This window comes from Rosa rugosa, chromosome 2 (assembly GCF_958449725.1).
Source record: "Rosa rugosa chromosome 2, drRosRugo1.1, whole genome shotgun sequence".
Taxonomy (NCBI): Eukaryota; Viridiplantae; Streptophyta; class Magnoliopsida; order Rosales; family Rosaceae; genus Rosa; species Rosa rugosa.
Window position 1 is genome coordinate 2,072,314 of NC_084821.1, and position 23,666 is coordinate 2,095,979.

The 23,666-nt window shown below is 39.0% G+C and overlaps 1 protein-coding gene across 1 annotated transcript in view; it reads right to left on the reverse strand.

Moving 5' to 3' along the window:
• Positions 1 to 51: 51 nt before the first annotated feature.
• Positions 52 to 23,666, reverse strand: part of LOC133734523 (peroxidase A2-like) — an 83,112-nt gene continuing 59,497 nt past the window's right edge. Inside the window, exon 5 of the mRNA XM_062162156.1 lies at positions 52 to 107. The gene's annotated coding sequence lies outside the window, so the exon portion shown is untranslated. The remainder of the gene's footprint in view (positions 108 to 23,666) is intronic.

The window sequence follows — 23,666 nt, forward strand, 5'->3', positions numbered from 1 at the left end:
TCTGTGAAACAGAAGTCTAAAATGATGTGGTCGATAATTGTGAATCCTAGTTGTCATAGCTTTATTCTAAACTCCTAGCAGTGATCATCATCATATCATACATAAAGCTTAACAAGTTACTGTAACTAGCCTTAGCTTCTTATTAGTTCTCAGCTAGCAAAGCGGCAGATGATCCAAATGAATCTTCATTAACCCTACTGCAGTTCAATCAATTTCTCCGTGAGTTCCGGTCAAGAGAGGCTTATATTCCCCATTTTAATCATCGATTCCACAAAGCTTTCAAAGAATGCGGTCTGATTAACAGTGAAGTTGTTAAGAACGTCAATGGTGTTAGCCCCGCTAGTAGAGAACAGCGCTTGGTCGCTTTGAGTAGACCCTGTGAACTTGAAGATTAGAGAAATAGTTGCTGTCGAAAGCATCAGGTGTCGAGGGATCAAAATTGGCTAGGACACTCCCATTCCCATTTTGTGGGCATATCTCACATTCTCACTCAAGGTTTCTATGTAGGTCGAGTTTAAGGTCGGGTCAGGACTCCCTGTCTCCATGTGTTGTTGAAGTTATATAATCGATCAGTGAAAAACTGACATCGGCCGCATCCCAATCTGTGAGGATCTGTGAATATACAAATTCACTGTTGTCCATTATTAAAAACTATGCAACATTTATATAGTTGCTGTTTAAGGACAATCAAAATTGACAGAGAGAGAGAGTTTCGATTCAGAGAGAATGAGAATTCATGTGTATTTATTCATCTCATACAATAGGGTATTTATAGGAAAACATTGTAGTGTGAATGCTCAAAGAGAAAACCAAAATGATAACAATCTTCATCGTGGCTGCAGCTGCATACTTGTCTTTCAATGATGAAATCTGCCATGCTTGTTGCCTCTTGGTATAAAGCATGTCACACAAGTCTTCATACACTCAAGTACCTATGTATACACTCAAGTACTTATTACATGATATAGACATTTATACTATGACTCATATATACAACATGATGAGTCATATATACTACAACACTCCCCCTTGGATATTTCATGTCAATAGTATTGTCTAGGCTGTGCGCTTCGAAGTTGCCTCGTTAAAAACCTTGCCAAGTAATAAAACCCTGTGGGAAAAAACAACCTTGGTCGAAGGAGAAAAAGAGCACAACGCGCATGAGTGTGGAGTAGTAATATCACAGTTTCGGAGATAAGTGGAGTCTTGTTATCAGCATCATAAGTAGGTAATATGTCTACGAGAGGGATGCAATAGAGTTGCTGCAACAAAACCTTGCCCGGTAAACCCAGTGGGAAAAACCCGTGGTCGAAGGGAAAAGATGAGCAAAAGCATATATGTTGAATCAAAACATCTTCAGGATGTAGTATAAGTGGGGTGACCATGTTAAAGATGTGTCTCGTTAAAACCTTGCCAGGTAACAAAACCCAGTGGGACAAAATAACCCTGGACGAAGGACAAAAAAGAGTACACGATGGTCAAGTGGGTATGCTTCTGGATACTCCCCCTGATTTCAACATCTCCTTTGTGTCTCCCAAACGTGGTGCTTATCTCGTTGCCTCTTTAAAAACCTTGCCGAGTAATAAAAACCATGTGGGACAAAAATAACCTCGGTCGAAAGGGAAAAAGAGCACAACACACTCTTCACGTTTTGAGACCATATATGTAGACATCTCCCCCTCTGATTGATCTTTGAGGAGAGTCTGTTATTGCTGATTTTATGCTTGATGTTGTTGCTTTTTATGCAGCCTTGCTTCATTTGTTTCAAAATAAGCAGCATTATCTTAAATGCTTGTAGGCTCATCTGTGGTAGACTTCAAACTACAACTGTTCGAACATGCGTAACTATGGATCCAGTCCATATACATTCACGAACTACTTCGTGAAGAGCAATACTCTCTGCATTGTTCGAAGATATAGCGACTAAGGTCTATTCTGTAAACCTTCAAGATATCGCGGTCTTACCCATGGTGAACACTTTACCAGTCTGGGAAGGCCTTTGTATGGGTCAACAGATACCCAATATCAGCAAAACCTTCCAAAAACACTTATGTCATTTTGGGGTAGGGATAGAAAACGCAGGCCAGCGTTTGGCGGCGTTTCTGGTGTGTGATGGGTCTGATTCCATCATCTCTTTGTAGGGATAGAATAAGCCCATATCGATCGTACATCTCAAGTATCGAAAGATATCTTTTACACCAATCCAATGGCGTCGCGTTGGCGCAGAGCTATACCTTTTAGCTAACAAGTTTATGTCAAAACGAGATGTCCAGTCTTGTGCATTGAGCTAAGTACAATAATGCGCTTATTCACACTTCTGCCTCTTGCACATCTTTGTCTGATCATCCTTCAGACGAAGATGATCCTTTTTAGGATCAAGACTACGAACGATCATGGGGTGCTTGAAGGCTTGACCTTTGTCAAAATGCCTAAGCATCTATCAACACGGTGCTCAAGTTCCAAACTGAGGCATAATCGTGTTCCCCCAAAATCCTTCATCTCAAACTCGGATTTCAAGTATTCAGCGGTTTCCCTTAACTCTTTAAGGGCTTCTAATGAAGATCATGTCCAACATGAAAACCGCGATAGAATCCGAAACTTGTTATGGAAACGTGCGGGCATATCCCTTCCCAATCAAGTAGTCACTTTTAGCGAGCGTTTCAACTCTATTGCAAACGCGCTCCGTGGTCTAGAGCCACTTGATTTGGGTAACTAAAGTTTCACTATGAACTTTCATGTATATTCCATATCTAGATCCCCATAGAGATACGTAGTGACCACATTTATAAGCTGCATGTTCAGTTATTTGGAAACTACCAAACTGACAGGGTAGTGGAGTGCAATGACAACCATTACGAGAGAATATGTCTCATCGTAGTCAATTCCAGGGCGTTTTGTGAGAAGCCTTGCGCCATAAGGCGAGATTGCCATCTCTTTTTCTCAACACGCTTTCTAACGAAGACCCATTAGTCAATAGGTTTTATGTAAGAAGGTGTTGGCATCACTGGCTCAACGACCTTCCTCTTCGTTAGAGAATCTTACTTAACCTGGATCGCATCTTTCCATTTAGGCCAAATTTCTCTACGTTGGTATTCATGCTTCAACAGAGCGTGGTTCGATATCATCGGTCTCAACAAACTCATGCGCAACAGAATGCGCAACTACATCATCAATTATGATGGAGTTTCTATTCCACGTCTCATGTACACTAGTGTAATTTTCATAGAGCTCTATATTCTCAGGAATAGGTTCTGACGTTGAGGCGTCCCCCAATGATAACCATAATCCAGAAGATACTCATGAGACGGATCTTTGAGTGTCGATGATCTAAGGATGCCAAAATATCCTTCGAATCCACGGGCTTCCCACGCATCCTAGCTGGGGCCATGGCCTGTAACGCCAGAGTGCCACTTTCTATGACGTTAGCGCCTTGCCTACCTCTGTGTAGGGTGGCGCTACGTCCTCTTATAGGGACGTCCTTCCTTGCAGGCATTTGTGCAGCAAATGTGTGTGATCTCGTTACTTTAATAGGGATCGAGATGAGACATAGTGGGGACAGACCAAGACAATTCCTGTCGTTCCTGCTGAACATTCGTGTTCTTATCTCCCCCTAACGACGGGAAGACTGTCTCATCAAAGTGACATCCGTAAATCAGACGGTAAGGAGATCGCCTTGCAAGGGCATTAAGTGGCGGACGATTGTTGGAGTCTCAATTCCAACTAAGTTGCGCACTTGTTTTTAAGGACCTACCATAGGCGCTGTGGCGGCGCAATTGGCACATAAATGGCTCACATTGGCACATAAATGACTCGAATGTGCGTAAGTACAAAATATTTGTACCCAGTCACTAGCTGTAACGCAGGGATACATTGAGTGGCGGTAGGTCATAGAGGAATTAGCATAGTTGTATGCGATATTGCATCACCCCAAGCGGATATAAAGAGATTGGTGCGCATCGCCAATGTCTGAACTACCATCGTAGTTATTTCCACGAGACCATTTAGGTGTGTATATGGGAATGTGATGTCCAACATCACTCCCTTTGCAATAACCATCAAAAATCTTCGATGTATACTCACTAGCATAGTCAAAATCCAATTGACTAAATAGGATGATCCGGGGAGTGAGCCCGTTGTCATATTATATGTGCTATGAGTATAGCATAAGCAGCTTTTATAGATGGACAATGGCACAACACGTGATTAGTGTGTTTGCGTGTCAACCAACATCATGAGATATTTAAACGTCCGCAAGTTGGTTGAATAGGTCCACAAATATCACCTTGGATTCTTTGCAAGAATGGTATATTTTCTTTAGTGTCATTTGCATAGGATGGTCTCAATCCTATTTTTTCTAAATAGCAAGCTTTGCAAAACGAATGATATCTTTTAGAAGTAACTCTTTGGACCAATCTTTGGTTCGTACTTCTTTTCGTTGTGAAGAATGGATGTCCGTGTGAAGTTTTTAATATACGGAGCATCATATCACAACCTGGATATCTCAAACGTTCTTGCCAAAGCCTATATGTGTCAGAATCCCATAAGTCATCTCTTATGACATGGTTTGATTCAATGACTTGAATAGTGGCTGCGTACAACCCACTAGAGCGACACATAAGTTTTTCTAATACTCGTTTATGTCCGTAGTCATTAGAGGTAATGCAAAGGAATTCTTGTCCATTCTCACAATGTGTTTCCACATGAAAACCATTGGCTCTTCTACCTTTCAAATAATAAAGTTCGGAATTTAACACATGTCCATGACATTGAATAATAATGTGACACTTTATTAATAAGGAAAATAACCAATGATTACATCAAAGTTTTCCCAAAGTCTATTCCATAATAGAATCAAATTTTTAGACAAATTGTAGTTTACTCAATCCGTTTGGTAACTCCAATGAAATATGACCAGGAAAGTAGAGAGATGTTGGTGGAGCGAGGCTCGCTTAAGTACCCCGATCTCAATTACTTTCCTAGACATCATACTACATTGGATGCGCCACATGAGAAAGAGTTTTAATACAATTGTCATTTGACTAAGGCACATTTGCCATTCTTGGAAAATAGAAAGGACTATTCTAATCAAAGTCTGCGGCATCCTCGTGCTCTTTATCTGCAGCTTTGAAGTCCTCAGTGGTGAGAGTGATATCTTCACCATCTTCATCTTCAGCAAGATTGATATCTTCATCTTCAGCAAGATTTATATCTTCATCTTCAGCAAGATTGGTTTCTTGCTCTCTTAATTGCCTATACTCCTTGTAGCTTGCAGCTAGTTGGGTACTTGCATGGCATTGCTTGAACCAATGCTCAATTGATCCACATCGTTGTGGATATTGCCAAAGCGCTCTTCTAGCGCTACCCATAGGTCTCTTGCATCCTTGATCGACATGTACTCTAATCTGAGAGATTTATCCATGTGGTGTCGCATCAAGATAAGTGCTTGAGCATGCTTTGTGGGTGTTCGTTGGAACACAAGGCCCTGGTCAGGTGCCTGGATTATGGGCAATATCCCACTCGCAGTGAGATGGTTCTCACCGTCGGTTACCCAGCCATGGTATTCCGAGCCTGTTGAGTCAAGCATTGGAAAGTCGAGTCTAGGTTCATTCGACATCCTGAAAAATAAGAAGAGAAGATATATTAGTTTCGGAGTTTAAACTTCCACGAAAACTAAAATAATAAGATTTCCGAGCTATGCTACCAAGAAATCAATTTCCAAGAATATTTGGATTTAGACCAAACAATGATGTTTGCGGACGCTCTTAGTCCGAATATTATGAACACTCTTAGTTCATTGATTTACGAGCACTCTTAGTTCGTTTAGCGTGAATCCCCACGATTTCGCTTTAAGTCCATAAATTGATGTTTTGTGGACGCTCTTAATCCGATTATTATGAACACTCTTAGTTCATTGATTACGAACGCTCTTAGTTCGTTTAGCGTGAATCTCCACGATTCTGCTTTTAGTTGATAAATTGATACTTGCGGACGCCCTTAGTCCGAATATTATGAACACTCTTAGTTCATAGATTACGAATGCTCTTAGTTCGTTTAGCGTGAATTTCTATAATTCCGCTTTTTGATTACAAGTCCCTGAAAAGAAGAGAAAAAGGAATACAAACTCAAAACAGGAACTTTAATCTTTAAAACTTACTTGTTGAAATTCGGAGCAAATTTGCTTCTGAACAGATTGCACTTCAAATGTTATACAGGTCTCAAAACTGCTCCAACAGGGCTGAAATTTGGAGATAAGATATAAGAGACAGAGATTAACAACTTTGAAGAAGAAATGATTTTGATTAGATGTCCCGAAAAGGACGTTTCTTGGCGTGCAAGAAGGTTGATCTGCACAGGAACGATCATACTGAATAGCTCCCACTTTGAATGGTGTACATGTCTCAAAACGACTTCAAAAGGGCTGAAATTTTGAGGTCAGATAGAAAAGACATAAATGAACAACTTTGATGAAGGAATGATTTTGAACTGAGGTCCCTATCAAGATGTTTCGGGCGTACAAACAGGCTGATCTGCACAGGAACGAGCGTGCTGAACAGCTCCCACTTCGAATGGTGTACAGGTCTCAAAACGACTCCAACAGGGCTACAATTTGGAGGACAGATAGAAGAGACATATACGAACAACTTTGATGAAGGAAGTATTTTGATCTGAGGTCCCTATCAAGATGTTTCGGGGCGTGCAAACAGGCTGATCTGCACAGGAAAATCACTTAAAAGTGTTTGGCAGGTGACTCGGCAGCTGCTGCGCAGCTTCTCGGCAGCTGCTGCGCAGGGTCTCGGCAGCTGCTGCGCAGCTGCTCGGCAGCACTTGGCAGCGGTCTGGTTTCTGTTCAAAAATTCCGGCGGCCGGTTCAGGCCTTTTCCGGCCGGTTCCGGCGATTCTGAGGCCGGTTCTGGGCTTCTGGGATCAATGGCTTTGATATGAGATAGGTTTTGGAGGTTTTTTGTAGTTTTGGAAAAATGACTTCGATTGATGATGAACTCTACTCTTGTCAATTTTCGATTCTAATTCTAGAGCAACTTCGTGCTGATAACGTGTTTAAGGACAATCAAAATTGACAGAGAGAGAGAGAGTTTCGATTCAGAGAGAATGAGAATTCATGTGTATTTATTCATCTCATACAATAGGGTATTTATAGGAAAACATTGTAGTGTGAATGCTCAAAGAGAAAACCAAAATGATAACAATCTTCATCATGGCTGCAGCTGCATACTTGTCTTTCAATGATGAAATCTGCCATGCTTGTTGCCTCTTGGTATAAAGCATGTCACACAAGTCTTCATACACTCAAGTACCTATGTATACACTCAAGTACTTATTACATGATATAGACATTTATACTATGACTCATATATACAACATGATGAGTCATATATACTACAACAGTTGCTTCATTTTTTTTTTCTTACCGATAGCGCAACCTGATCAATGGTGTGTAGGCCTACATCTGAGAACTTGGACATGAGTACATCAAGGGTTGAAGTGGGAGCTGTAAGGGCTTCATTGGCAGCGGTTCAGCTTGCTGTTGTTCAATCGCTTCTTCCTGGTAGGACTGTCCATAAGGGGCCTCCAGACTGCAACCATAAAATTAGTTAATGATTCTTAGCATTTTGGTTCATCCCTTGTGTGCCTACTTGTGGTATAATAAGCTACAAACCTATCAATGAATATGCAAGGTTTAAACTTAAGGCCATGTCACAGAGTACAAAATGGTGTTGGTGAAGTTAAATACATATACCAAAGAAACAGACTCTATCTTCAGCTGCAATGGCAAGAATATCAGCACAAGAAACAATGCTGGGGCAAGCATATCCAATGTTGTCTTGATCTTGTCCACAACATTAAATCCTCTCGCTGAATTGATATTCAGAAACAATGCCATCGACACTGGGGTACTGTTGTCCAGCAAAATTGATGCATCACAACCCTGCAAACAGAGTAAACAAGTCCTTCAGTGCTAACATAAATTTCAGAAGTCATAACGGAGAAGCAGCTGGTTTAAAAAGTACTTTTATGCTTAGCTAGATACTCGGAAATGATGCCCTCGATACTGCTACTGTTGTCCAGCAAAATTGATGCATCGCAACACTGCAGAACCAGGAGTTAACAAGTCCATTAGTGCTAACTTAAATTTTAGAAGTCATAACAGAGAAGCAGCTACTTCAAAAAGTGCTTTTGTGCTTAACTAGCTAGCAAGTTAGTTGCACTGACAAAGCAATCACGGAAGTGAAGTTCGTGGATCCGTCTGCAAAGCCTATTGTATGACACCACGGATAATGCTAGTGACATTCACATCGGGCAGGCTTCATTACGGGATTCGGGCTTGGGCTAACAGGCCCGGAGTCTTAATTCCTCTTTTGGGCCTCATGGTATTCTTTGCTATCTTGATTTTTTGTTTTTTTTTTTTTTTGATAGATCCACAATACGTCTTCTAGTATGTCACTGGCAAAATTCATCTAATCTCTTGTGCTATTTTATACCACAATTGTGTGCCGGCGAGCCTCTTTGAGCGAATTGTGAAGTGATATATTAGTTGAGTAGTTGCGTTTATTTTTAATTCGTTTTGAACAAGAGTGCAATAAGTTCTAGAATGAAATTATTTGATAGGGATTTTCTCTCCGATTAGGCCGAAAAGGCATGGCAATTTGTTGCTTCACGGTCTAGGCTCTGACATATGTAATTTTCTAGCAGTGATTCAATAAAGTTCTGCGAATACATGCATATATCCCCTAAAAAAATAATGATATTGTTTAAGAATAAAGAAAATAGAGAAAGAAGTAGAGAGAATAGTTGTATCTTTCATTGATAATAGGAGCCTCTATATCAAGTACAATTCATTTGAGTACAGAGACTCCTAATCTAATTGAGACTAGGAATCTAGAACAATCTTTTCCTATTACAACAATGAAAACTAATCTTAGTTTGGACACACATAAATCGAATATCCTTCAACACTCCCCCTTTTGTCCGTCTAAACATGATGTCATCTGACATCTTGGTTTCTAGCGTTGCCTCGTTAAAAACTTTGATCGAGTAATAAAAACCAAATAGGACAAAAACAACCTCGGGAGAGAAAAAAGTGCAACACACCTTTCACTATTCGAGATCAAACATGTAGACATCATACCTCCCCCTGATGTCGAAATCTCCCCCTGATTGCTACAGTCATAAGAGTTCGGATAGTTTACGCATTCCAATGCTCCTCACATGTTTCTCAAAAGTGGACTTGGGTAATGGCTTAGTAAATAAGTCAGCTACATTATCCTCAAATCGGATTTGATTTACTTCAATCTTAAAAAGTGCTTGTTGTTGCTGATTATAGAAGAACTTAGTCGATATATGCTTGGTGTTGTTGCCCTTGATGAAACCTTGCTTCATTTGTTCAATTCAAGTGACATTGTCCTTATAAATGCATGTAGGTTCTTCTGTGGTACGATAGACTTCAAACCACAATTACTTTGAATATGCCCAATCACGGACCTAAGTGCATGATTCAAAGATGTAGAGACAAGGGTCACTTTTGGGCCTCCAAGGTATCGCGGTATTCCCCATGGTAAAGATATAACCTATTTGGGAACAACCTTTGTGTGGGTCAGAGAGATACTTGGCATTAGCAAAACCCATTAAAACATCATCATGACTTTGATGGAGGGAGGAGAAGTGTCGGCGGCGGCACCATGCACGGTGGTTGTGGTGACGGTAGCCCAATGGCCTATGGAGTCCGATTCCATCATGACGTCCTTTCTTTGCTTGCCTGTTGCCACGTTCTAATGAATACTCTTGATGATGTGCGTTTGATTGATATATATATATATATATATATATATATATATATATATATATATATATATATATATATATATATATATATATATATCACTGTGATTCACACGTAATTTACATGTGTTTTTAGCCCTAATTACCATGAAATTAGCAAATACTCAAGCATTATTTCGTAGTATTACTTTGTTTTCTTCATTTGTAGGAAATTATGGTCAAGAAAGGGAAAAGACAAAAGAAATGGCGAATTCGAGCAAAAAGTCTACTTCCGACTAAAGGACGAAAAGTCTACTTGTTGACTATCGGGTCAACCAAGTCAACCCGATCCATTAGCAAGAAGTTCAAGGTCCATGACCAAAGAAGCACACAAGTGAAGCCCAAGCCCATTTGTATCACATTTTTGACAACACACTTCACACACATCACACATGTGGATGAAGATATTTATTTGTGTTCACACTAGGCACACACCGACTTAAACTTTTACCCTCCGGTTTTCTTTATATTTTCTAAAATGTTTTCTAAACTTCAAATTCTCCACATTTTTATTAGGTTATTTTCATTTTTTCATTTTACCCATTTACTCCTTATTTTTGAGCCATTGGATCTAGGGTACAAGTCTAATCTTGACCCTTGAACTCAAGGGAGTATTTAAGCACCTTTGCACACACATTTCACAAGCTTAAGACTCATTTTTCTACACCCTAGGCCTTTTGGCCGAATTTGGGGAGCTCTCTCTCTCCTCCCCTTCCATTTTTCATGTTTTGTTTATATTTGTCTTGAGATTTGAAGGACTACTCACACAAAGCTTCAAGGATTCATCAATGGGCTCAATCTCTGCAAAATTCAAGATTTTGGGTATTTTGTGGGAGTTGTAATTCAAGGCTAGTCATGCTAGCTTTCTAGCTATTTGTGACTACCCTTGTTTTCTCCTACACTTCTCTACTCTTTGCTATTTGAATTTTGTAATTTTGACGTTCATGAATATGGGTTGTGAGTAGTTATTTTGGGGAGTTAGGGTTTCTAAATCTAGCTCAATTTTCATGTAATGGACATATTTTTCAAGTGGTAAATTATGTATTTTCATATGGGTGCACTCTAATTACTATGTCAATCCAATTTCAGCGGTATGTGAAGTTACACATCATGTATTCAAAACCTTCTGAATCGGATGGGGCTCCTCTAAAATTAGAAAGTTGTGAAGTTACTTTTCTATTGTGATGCTCTAAATCTAAACATCTCTAAGTTTGCCACATCATGCATGTTCAACCAAATTTAAGAATAGAAAATTACGCATAAGTGTCATTTTGAAACTTTAATTAGCCATAAGGCCACTTAATTTTTCTTGTACATATAAGGCCACTTGTACCTTCAAATTATTTTATCTCTAATAATTTTACCCTTTTACCTAACAAAACTGACTTGATACACATTTACACAAGCGTACGTATCATTGTCAAGATAGGGAAATATTATGCCCAAAGTTTATCGTACCACGGAGATTAGTGGCTAACCCACAATCCTTGAGTAGTCGGAACTAAAGTCACTAAGCAAACAAAAGCAAAAGGAAAAGAAAAGAAAATAAATAAAAATGCTACTCTAAGGCACCAAGCCTTAGCAATGCTCGGCTTTGATTTTCACCAAAACCTAATCAAAACTAAGAGCCTAGTGATGGCTATTTACAATGAGATAGAAATTGTCATTTGAATTGTAATTTTAATTTTCTAAAAGACTAAGCCAAAAACTAAATGAACAACAACAATTAAAAATGAAGAAAAATAAAATAGAGAGATTTTGGGTACTAGGAATCGCTCTCTAGCAATTTCAATGCAAAGAACATATTTCAAGCAAACAAACATATTTTCATGAGAACCAAATCCCGTACTTAATGCCGGTCAAGGCCACTAAGCCGAATTTCCTTGAAGGTATTCACATTTTCGGTTAGGACAAATATGAACTCTCTAACTCATGAATTAGTACCTTACCAAGGCTACCAAAACATGAGCTAAAGGCGTAGAGCTCTAGAAATTAGGGATTTAAGCATGCAATAGTTACAACCTAGAATGTAACGATTACTTAGTTCTCTACCTAATGCCGGTTAAGGCCACCAAGTCAATTTCTCTTATTTGGTATCCATTCTTCTGGTTAAGGCAAGAATGAACTCTCTAACCCTAATCATTATGCCTTGTTAGGGCCACAACGTCTAGGATTAAAGGCGAAGGGCACAAGAAAATAGAAACTTAGGCAATCATTCATTCTCGATTAAGCACTACTTGACACACCACACTAATTACATGAAGCTAGTGAACAAAAGAACCACCAATTGTGTCACACCCCGAATTTTGAATAATTAAATTCAAATCCGAAACGCGATAACTTAACAAGCACAATAAAAACACATAGAAAATTTTTCAAATAAATTAAGCAACTAAAAAAACTGAACTCACAATGTCAATACCGACTCGTTCTTTAGAGTCACATATTACATTATAGATAGTTTACAAATTAAACTGAATGACAATTCAATAAGTAAACACACCCACCGTAACTCACTACACAGTAGAAGACTTAAAACTAAGAGTACCCTTCCACGTCCACGCTACCGAACGTACACCTCAGCTTTGATAACCCCTACACCATAGAATAGTGCACCGGGAATGTAAACAACAAACCCGGTAAGCTTTTCAGCCCGTATGAGTAAACTCAATTAAAGTGACTCACGTCACTCATGCTTATAATTTCTCAACTCGTGAGATAATTCAAGCAACAACATTTAATTCCTCAAAATACATGCTTTCACCATCTTAGCTTAACAAAAACAATATGCAATTATCGCAACAAAAACGTCAAGTTCAAATTAAACAATAACATGCTCAACAATTTCAACCCAACTAAAAACCCACATGCTCTGTCTCTCAATTCATTTTACGTCCCCACAATCTATTAGATCATTAGTCCTTTGCCTCAACGGCACAACCAGGAAATCATACTCATTTCCCAATCACTACAGATCACAACCCACAACTGTACCCACAATAAGAATTAAGCAAAATCAGTAATCCCTGCATAGAAACTTAGTTCAGGAGATCACATGAAAACAAACAAAAGAAATCATATAAATCCCTGCATAGAGTTTAGTTCAGGAATTTACATTAAAACAAACAATACAAAAAGCGGTAATCTTTGCATATAACTTAGTTCAGGAGATTACATTAAAATAAACAATTCAAAAGACAGTAATCCCTGCATATAATTTAGTTCAGGAGATTACTTAAAATTCAACAATTAGAAGGAAAAGGAAAATCAATGAAGAAGTCCAACAACTCACACTAAAGTCAATGATCACCCATCAACTCCAAACTAAAGTCGTTAGTCGATGTTCACCCATCGACTTTGACTAAAGTAGATGATCACCCATCAACTCCAAATACTCATTTAATACAATTACATCAATCACTCACATGATGAATTGTACACGGCTACACATACAATTACATCAATCACACACATGATGAATTGTATACCACAACACTCATACAATTACATCAATCACACACATGATGAATTGTATACCGCAACACTCATACAATTACATCAATCACACACATGATGAATTGTAACATCAATCACTCACAATAATAATTCAATCAAATCACCATCATTACTTCACCAATGTCACACCATCCAATATATATATTCCACGTAAATATATATATACGTAATCATTCACGCAGGAATGACCACTAATACCAACTATAGTTTTATAAATTATTCCTCTCGAAAATCATTTTATATCAAAACATTGTTTTAACTTACCCATGAACCCTTGTCGATCAAGTTCATATATTTTAAAACAAATAATTTATTTTGATAAATATGATTTTGCATGCTAACAAATAAATCTACTAAATTAAACAAAACTAATTTATCGACCGAAACACCGTGAGATTTACTCACCTCAAATCCAGCTGCGTCTTCACACAAACCAAGACAAGCACAAAATCACAATCACAACCGTCCGTCCAAAACAAATCAGTCCATCACCTAATCAAATAAGATCGCAACTTAGCAAACGAATCACAGAACACACTTAAACGACAATCCAACGGTTGGATTCCCACAGATCGCCCTTGGGATCATCCTATCAAAATTATACGAAGATCCAACGGTCGGATCTTCGCGAATTGCAAACCGAAGATAATGCGTAAAACCGAAACCCTAGCATGCATCAACCTTCTCCAAAATAACCTTATAATATATCAAAACGACCGTATCGATGAGTAGATGAATAAACTGAAAACAGAACACAAAAAGGAAGCTGGACGCGCTGTCGGAAGTGGGCGGTCAACGCCCGGTCAACGGCGGTCAACGCCGGCCAACCACCTCTGATGGCAAAGTGACCAACTACAAACTTGTTCAAAATGAAGAGATGAGCCACTTTCATACCTGGAGCTAAGTGAGATTCGGTCTAGATCGTCCTAGATCAAGCCTGGAAGTTGGATCAATCTCGTGCGTCTGATCAGATCCTAGATCGAATCAGGGACGTCGAAAACTTCAAACCTTGATCTACCACTCTACACTCAAAATCGTGGTACAAGGCCTACATGGGGATGATCAGCAGGAAGAGGTGATCCCAGAACCGTGAAGAAATCGGCCGGGAAGTCGCCGGATATCGAAAAACTGGTTGGATCCCGAAAGCATAAACTTTGGCCGCTCCGATCTGCTGTTTCCGGCAAACAACGGCGTAAACCACCACCACAAGGCGGCTCACGATGCTGGTCTGAATGTTCCTTGCCTTGTCCCGTCGTCGGAGGTGGCCGGAGGAGAGAGATTGAATCGGGTCGGATCGCAGGGTTTCTTCTCGGGTCGGGTCGTGCGGAGGAGAGAGAACGGAGAGAAATCTGGGGAGGAAAATGAGAAAAAGGGAAATTTTGGGATTTAATGAAAAATCCCGGAATTTCTCATATTTATAGAAATTTCCCAAATTTTCAATCGCTAATAATTTTCTCATACGAACTCCGATTTCCTCATTCCACATGTCCACAAACTCGTATCAACGCGCTCTACGACTTTCGTGAAGGAAGTTTTCACAGAATCCTAACGTATAAAATGTCAAACTTCGTAACCCCCTAAAACGTGCACTTCGAATAATTATTCGTCCGAAAATAATTTCACTCCACTCTCGAACCACGGAATCGTACAAACGAACACTTTATTAATCCCAAGAAACATTTAGGAATTAATAACGAATTTCCGAGGTCTTACAAATTGTATCACACAAAACTAATCTCAACACAAAACAAAGAGAGTGGTCAATTCCCTAAAATTCATGCATCAAGAATCAATTGACATAGTAATTAGAGTGCACCCATATGAAAATACATTATTTATCACTTGAAAAATATGTCAATTACATCAAAATTGAGCTAGAGTTAGAAACCCTAGCCCCCAAAAGTAACTACTCACAACCCATATTAATGAACATCAAAATTACAAAATTCAAATAGCAAAGAGTAGAGAAGTGTAGGAGAAAGCAAAGATAGTCACAAATAGCTATGAAGCTAGCATGACTAGCCTTGAATTACAACTCCACAAAATACCCAAATCTTGAATCTTGTAGAGATTGAGCTCCTTGATAGATCTTTGAAGCTTTGTGTGAATAGTTCTTCAAATTTCAAAAGAAATTATAAAGAAAAAGAGGAAAAAAAAATGGAGGAAGAAGATGGGAGAAAAGAGCAGCCCAAAGGGCTGCCTCTGTTTTTGGTGGTGCGGCAACTGTCCTCAAGAAGAGAGAAAATATCCCTTTTTTTTTTTTTTTTTTTTTGAAACAAGGGCCGATGTGGCTGCCCTCAGGCCTTCATAAATGAAACCGACGAATACAAGGGGGGGACAAAGAGCCTAAACCCCATATTACAATCTGCATCAAGAGTACATCCAGAAAATAAGTCAATAGACGACTCTACTAAACACTTGTATTCCAATCCACACCAACTAGCAAAGAACACGCTCCAGACGGTTCTATTTGCTTCCAAGCGGTGACACGACGGAAAGATTACTTGATCTGTAACTCTAATACAGCAAAGCATAATGTCACTTCTCCCAGCTTTCCTATCATGTTGCCACTGGAATCTACATCCAGTGGCATGAAATCTCACCCTGCCACTAGGAGGCAGCAACCAATTGACAACGCCAGTAAATCGCCGCCTACCTAGAGCAGACAAGGCACAAAGAGTGCACCCACGGGCAAAAAGCCCAACTATCCGTACACAACGAGTATAGGGACTTATTACGCGCAAAAAGCGCAAAACAACCCACAAACTGCAAACAACTAAATAAACAGAGCAACAACTGGAAACAAAACAAACAGAAATTAAAACACAGCAGCAGAGCCTAAAAGCGGAAGCCCGGCCCATCCACCATCTCTCCCAAGGGCCCAACGCAGAAGCCCACCTCAGCCACCGCCCCCCAGCCCGCTTATGTCGCAGGACCACCACGAACCGCCGTCGGCCACCCGCGTCCCAGAGCCACACCAACTGCTTCAGAGACACCACGGAACCACGCCGCCGGCAATCCGCATCCCAGAGCCACCCCAACTGCTCCAGAGACACCACGGTACCACTCCACCGCCCACCCACGGCCCAGAGCCACACCAACTGCTCCAGAGACACCACGGTACCCCTCCTGCAGACCCACGACCAAGATCCGGACGGGACAGGTCGACATGGATCCTCCCAAAACCAGATCGGACCAGCTTTCTCCCACCTTGGACCAAGCTTCATCTCATAAGACTCGCTGTACACCCAAACCAACATCCTCTCCCGGGCCGGAACGCAGCGGCAAGAGCACCGCCGACGTTCGGCCGGGAGAGATCGCACTCGCCCTTTTCTCTTCTTTCTCGCGCGTGAGGCGCGTTCCCCTAACTTTTTGTTGAGTTGATACTTCCCTGATGGAAAATATCCCTTAATATAGGGTAGGTTTTTGTGTCAAGGATGAAAGAGGGCTGAATGGGTAAGGAGGTCTGGCACGTGTCAAAAAGACTGTGGATGTGTGCGTTAAGTGTGCTAGTGTGAGCAGCACATGGTCTGAAAGATTGAAAGGGTAAATGGATGTGGTCTAGCACGTGGTGGTGAGAGAAAAGCCAGCCACACTAACATCAATTAAAGAAGCCAAACACACGTGCAGCACCATTTCCTTGTTGGTTTAATTAATCAATTAATGATTGATTAATTAAACAATAACCCTTTTATATATATTTTTTTCTTTCTCTCCTCGTAATTTCAAGTGCATGCCCACAATTATGAATAATTGCATTCTGATTTTGATCGTGGTTGACCGCATCAATAATTTCATTTCTTTCTCGGAAACTCCAATTTCGCACTACTTTCTCTCGTTTTCGCACTCCGCTTATTTCCTACAAAATAAATAAAAGTGGATTAATCACATATTAATTGACTTAAGGATTAGCTTAATTCTAGTATTTTAAATATAATTACATGCATAAAAATGCGTGTAATCAAAAACCAACTGCTCATATCTAATAAATCATTCTCCCTCTCCCTGACTCTCCCTCAAATGCCCTCTCTCTTCCTCTTCGTCCTCCAGCCACGGCGGCTAAGACGCCTGCCGCAACATACAGTACCATTAGATCTGGTGATGATGTCCAAGCTTGAATTGATCGGCGGCTAAGACATTTACAGCTACAAACGGAACCATTAGATCTGGTGACGATGCCCTAGCTCGAACTGATCGAATGGCTCCTCGGTCTCACCAACCTCGCCTACCGCTCGTCGCTCGATCTACAGACCTTCGCCAATATTCTTGGCATCAAGCTCAATCTAGCTCTAGTCGGTGACTCGTTCATACTGTCAGTCTGAGCCGATGCCTTGGTGACTCGCGCCAGAGCCGGACTCTTGGCCCTACCTCTCTATGATCCTCTCATGGAGGCGGCGAGGCAGTTGAGGTGCTCCGATGAGGTGTATCCGGCGAGGCAATCGGTGTGCCTGGTTATCCTGCTTGATTTACAATCCAAAGCCAGGCAAAATGATCCGTTTGGTTTTCACCATCTTCTCTTTAGCTTCACTTCTGATTCCTTCGAAAACCTCTCTCTTACCATCAGTTCGCATTTCCTTTCTTTCTCTCTGATTTACCTTTTCCTCTCAAATTTTCTTTGTCTTTTGTGAAATTCTATAATATTTTCATTGGTTTGGTTCTATATGCGTAGGTGTTGATTTTATGGTGAAGTATGTTCATCTCGATGGCAAGAAGCTCAAGCTTGCTTGCAATTTAGGACATAGGTAAAATCAGTATTTACTATTCATGTTAAAAGGTCTGAGATTTTATAGATGTGGTGTTTTCATTAGGGTTTAGAGTTGGGAATGATGATTACGATGAAGCGATTTCATTCGGTTTTCAACACAGTGATAGTAGTTTTCTATCACTATGTTAGTATCTTTTCAACATGATGTCAGTAGTTTTTTTTTAATTTTCATTTTACTTGATTTCAAGTCAGTAACTCTCTATAATTGTTATAGTGGCTTTTCAACACATTGATGGTAGTTCTCTGTCTATGTTAGTATCCTTTCAAGCCGGTAGCTTTTTGGTTTTCATTTTGATTAATTTCAAGTCATTAACTCTCCATAAGTGTTATAGTGGCTTTTTAACGCAGTGATAATACATTTTTGGGCTAATTACTGTTTAGTACCCTGTCGTTTTAGTCCAACATCAATTCAGTCCCTCGACTTTCAATTTCATAAAAAACACCCCTGCAATATCATTTTCTCGTCCAATAGGTCCCTCCATCGGGATTCCGTCAATTTCAGCCGTTAATTGCTGACGTGGCAGTCCAACGCAGCAAAAGTGGGACCCACATGAAAGTCAAATACCGAAAATGACCCTAGCCAACCAGACATGGAAAAATCCAAAATAAATCCCAAATTTTGAGGTTTGGGTGATTCGAACCCACACCACCATGCATGCATAGCAAAGCCCCAACCACCATGCCACTTGTACAACATTGATATATGTCAAACAACATAATATATATATCTGTATACCCAACAAAATATGGGAAAATCCAAAATAAACCCCAAATTAAGGGGTTAGGGAGATTCGAACCCAGACCACTAAGCATGCAAAGCAAAGCCCCAACCATCATGCCACTTACACGACATTAATATATGTCGAACAATATAATATATATATCTGTATATGTCAACAAAATCTGGGATTTATTTTATATATTATGTCAACATATATATATATATAATATAATATATATATTTTTTATATATAATATATTATATATTATGGAAACATATATATATATATATATATATATATATATATATATATATATAATATATTATATAATTAATATATTATATATTATGTCAATATATTATTCCAACATATATATATATATATAATATTATATTATATATTATATATATTATGTCAATATATATATATATAAAATATATTATATATAAAAAATATATATATTATATTATATATATATATGTTGACATAATATATAAAATAAATCTCAGATTTTGTTGACATATACAGATATATATATTATATTGTTCGACATATAATAATGTCGTGTGAGTGGCATGGTGGTTTGTGGCTTTGCTTTGCATGCTTAGTGGTCTGGGTTCGAATCTCCCTAACCCCTTAATTTGGGGTTTATTTTGGATTTTCCCAGATTTTGTTGGGTATACAGATATATATATTATGTTGTTTGACATATATCAACGTTGGACAAGTGGCATGGTGGTTGGGGCTTTGCTATGCATGCATGGTGGTGTGGCTTTGAATCACCCAAACCTCAAAATTTGGGATTTATTTTGGATTTTTCCATGTCTGGTTGGCTAGGGTCATTTTCGGTATTTGACTTTCATGTGGGTCCCACTTTTGCTGCGTTGGACTGCCACGTCAGCAATTAACGGCTGAAATTGACGGAATCCCGACGGAGGGACCTATTGGACGAGAAAATGATATTGCAGGGGTGTTTTTGATGAAATTGAAAGTCGAGGGACTGAATTGATGTTGGACTAAAACGACAGGGTACTAAACAGTAATTAGCCCTACATTTTTATATATCCATACATTAGTATCTTTTTAATCTGATGTCATTAGCTTTTTTGTTTTCATTTTGATTAATTCAAGTCAGTAGCTCTTTATATATAGCTATTATATTGGGTTTTCAACACAGTGATAGTAGCATTTTATTCCTATGTTAGTATCTTTTCAATCTAATGTTAGTACCTTTTTTGTTTCATTTTGATTCATTTCAAGTGGTCATTTGTCAATGACTTACCAAATTGGAAAAACATGATGCTGAATAAAATTCAATATTCTTTTTGTTATGATTTTGTATCTCTTAACATTTCTTGTTTGAGATTTGTGTTACACTATCAACATGGATAATTGGCAAGTTTTGTGCGTTCGATATGTCAGTAGCTTTTTATTATTGGTTCAGTAACTTTGTACATGCATGTGTCATAGTAGCTTTTTGTACCTACGTCAGTAACAATTTATATTACTTGTTTTTGAGTATTTGATTGATAAAGAGTGCCATTTTGCGGCGCAGCGGTACATTGATGTTTTTAGTTTTCATTTCAAATACTAATATTTTGTTGTATTTTTGTTCTTGCAGAATTCTTCACATTTGCATTTGTAGTAGTAGATTTCAAAAATCATGTGAATTTGGATATTGAAGCGTCCATTGACCAAGAGATCATTCTGCTAACCAAGAAATGTTGAAATGGAGTCTCGTGCTGAATGTGGCAAAATTATGCCTATGAGTTTAGAGCGTCACCATTGAAAAATGGCAGTTGCATTACAACATTGACAGTAGCTTTATACAACTATTGTAATAGATTTTCACAACTATGGTAGTGGCTTTTTACAACTATGAAAGTAGTTTTTTTAGTTTTTACATAGTTATATCATTGTTGAACCCTGCATACTTTTTGTATCATTGAATATGCTTTCTTTTCTCAATTGCAGTAGCATTTTTATTTTAGTTGTATGCTTTACATTTCCATAACTTTGTTAGTCTCTGAGAATAGCATTCTCAGTCTCTAGGAGTAGTTTTTGTTCTACTTGGTAGTAGTTTTTGTTATGCTTGGTTATTGCTTTTGGTGTTGATGAGAGTAACTATTGGTGATGGCATGGGGACACATAGTAAGGCCCTGAATGGAGTTGTTGTGGACTGCCTGGGTAATAAGCGCTGATAGTCCCTCACTGCAGAGAATAAAGAGGTATGGTGATAGTGGACCACCTTGGCTTATGCCTCTAGATGGGATAACATGTTTTGATGGCCCCCCATGAATGAGGATAGCATACTTCATAGACCTGACACAAAGCATAATTGTTTCCACCCATTGAGAAGCAAGACCAAGTTTTAATAAGGGCTTGCACAAAACCCCATTCTAATCGATCGTAGGCCTTGCTTATATCCAGTTTAAGGGAAAAGAAACTTGTCTCCTGTTGTTTCAGTTTGTGCATGAAATGAGCTGCTTCCATAGCAACCAAGGTATTGTCTGAAATAAGATGCCCTAGCACATATGCACTTTGCAAGGGAGAGATAATATCTTTGAGCAAAAATTTCACTATTTGCAATCACCTTTGAGCTAATACGACAAACAACATTGCACGAGGCTATGGATATGAAATGTGTAGCATCTTTGGGTTCCGGGATTTTTGAAATCAAACATAGGTGAGTAAAGTTAGCCTCCAACCATAACTCCCCCTTCTCCAGGAAGTTCTTTACAGCAATACAAACATCCTGTCCCACCATATGCCAATATTTTTGAAAGAAGAAATGTGACATACCATCAGGACCAGGGCTTTTGGAGGGATGCATTTGAAAAAGTGCACATCTGATCTCCTCATCAGAATAACTTTGCAGCAAGCTTATACAGTTGGGTAAGAACATTCAAAGTGACCTTATACTACTTTGAAGATGTTATGACAATACTGAAAATACTAGGATGAAACAAATACGCCTAGAGGGGGGGGGTGAATAGGTTGTTTCCACAGTATCACAACTTTTCTTTGATTCAAAAAGTGACAGACAAGGCTAAGGATTGAAACACAGATACCGATCCCAATATGCAATCAGATAACAATGCTAAGGATTGAAACACAGATATTGATCCTAACAATGCTAAGGATTGGAACACAGATATCGATCACAATACAACAGTGAGATGACACATGCAAACAAATGATAAATGCAAACACACAGCAAACAAGATAACATAATTGTTTGCGCAGTAAAAACCTCAAAATGAGGAAACAACTGCGGAGCCTTATCTTTGTAAGACCCTAGTGAAAAATCAATTCAATAAATGGAAAGATACGAGTTCTTTACAAACAATGAATAGCTCTGACTCGACTAACTTACTAAACACACCTAGTAGCTAGATTGTTTGATCATGTCCTCGTCGATCTTCACCACCTTTGAACTATCTTCACTGATTGATAGGTACTGACCTCAACCTTCAACCTTGCATGCTCATCAATGACTCCAACTGACCTCGAGAGTACTTTGATGTGAAGTATGTAATGAATGATGAAAGTGTTTGACTCAATGATCTACTTAGTCATGGAACAAGTAATTTATAGACTCGAATTTTAAGCACAAGGTTTCTCACAAACAAATGAAAAACATTTGACTCGATGAATGTACTAATTCTTATTTGCTCAGCAAGTCTACGTGAAGGCATTTGTCTTGCAATATATATAGTGCAGGCTACCCTTAAAATCTAATTGACTTCTTACGTGAGAGGGACATTTTCCAAGAAGATATTCACCAAGTGAACAAGATTTTATGCCTAATAAAGACAATAAGACTTAATTAATGAATGTGCACACACCATGAGAAATCCGGCAACCTAACCTGACAGGGATTGCAGAACAGATTGCAATCCAAGTATGTTGACTTTTATGCAAATGCATATGCTCTTACCTAAAGTACTTCGAAGATACAGTTGAAGCCTTGCATGACCATATATCACTTCCAGTTTACATTTGATAACCCTAGCATACCTATGACTCTTGGTTTTGTACTAGGAAGGCCAATAACTTATACTTACAAATACTAATCTATTATATAAAGCTAAAGATGGCCCTTGGCGGTCGATATGATCAACAATACCATCCCCGAACTCTTCAATTTCAGCTTGGTTAATTATCGATCATACGACTTACAGTAATGGCCATTCACTTTGGAGCTTCTTCCTCTTCCTCTAGTACTCCTACCGACTGCAGCCAGTCAGGAACATATGATGTTTTTCTGAGTTTTAGAGGTGAAAATACACGCACAGCTAGTAATGAGAAAGCCAAGCCCTGTTTTGAGTGTTTTCCTTAAAATTTGATCGAATTGTAGCTCAATACAGAAATCCAACCAAGCTAGACAACTCCGGGCCTGTCTCCGGCTTCTCCAATCGATCCTAAAGGAGTTCATTGGAGACCTCTCTGTCTATTTCCCTTCATCGATTCTATCACCTTTAAACCATACATATTTTCAATTTCACTATCGATTAAAATCAACTGGGACTTTTGCCTGGTTGACCCGAGATTTTTTTTTTTGTCAAGTTAGTCAAACGTTAACGGAGATGGAGAGGCAAGAGGTTAGTCAAAATTAATGGCTTGATTCAAACTTTCGTTAATTTATATTAGAATTCTAATACAATATGTTATGGCTGACAGCCTGACACATATTTTGAATCTTTTATCCAAGTAGTATGTAATAAACCCATAAACAGGTTGGACTCTCAAGAAAGGTATGACTCGTCACTGCCCCTACAGTAAAACTAGTGACCGGACGGCTCTCAAATGAATATAAAGGGCCCGAA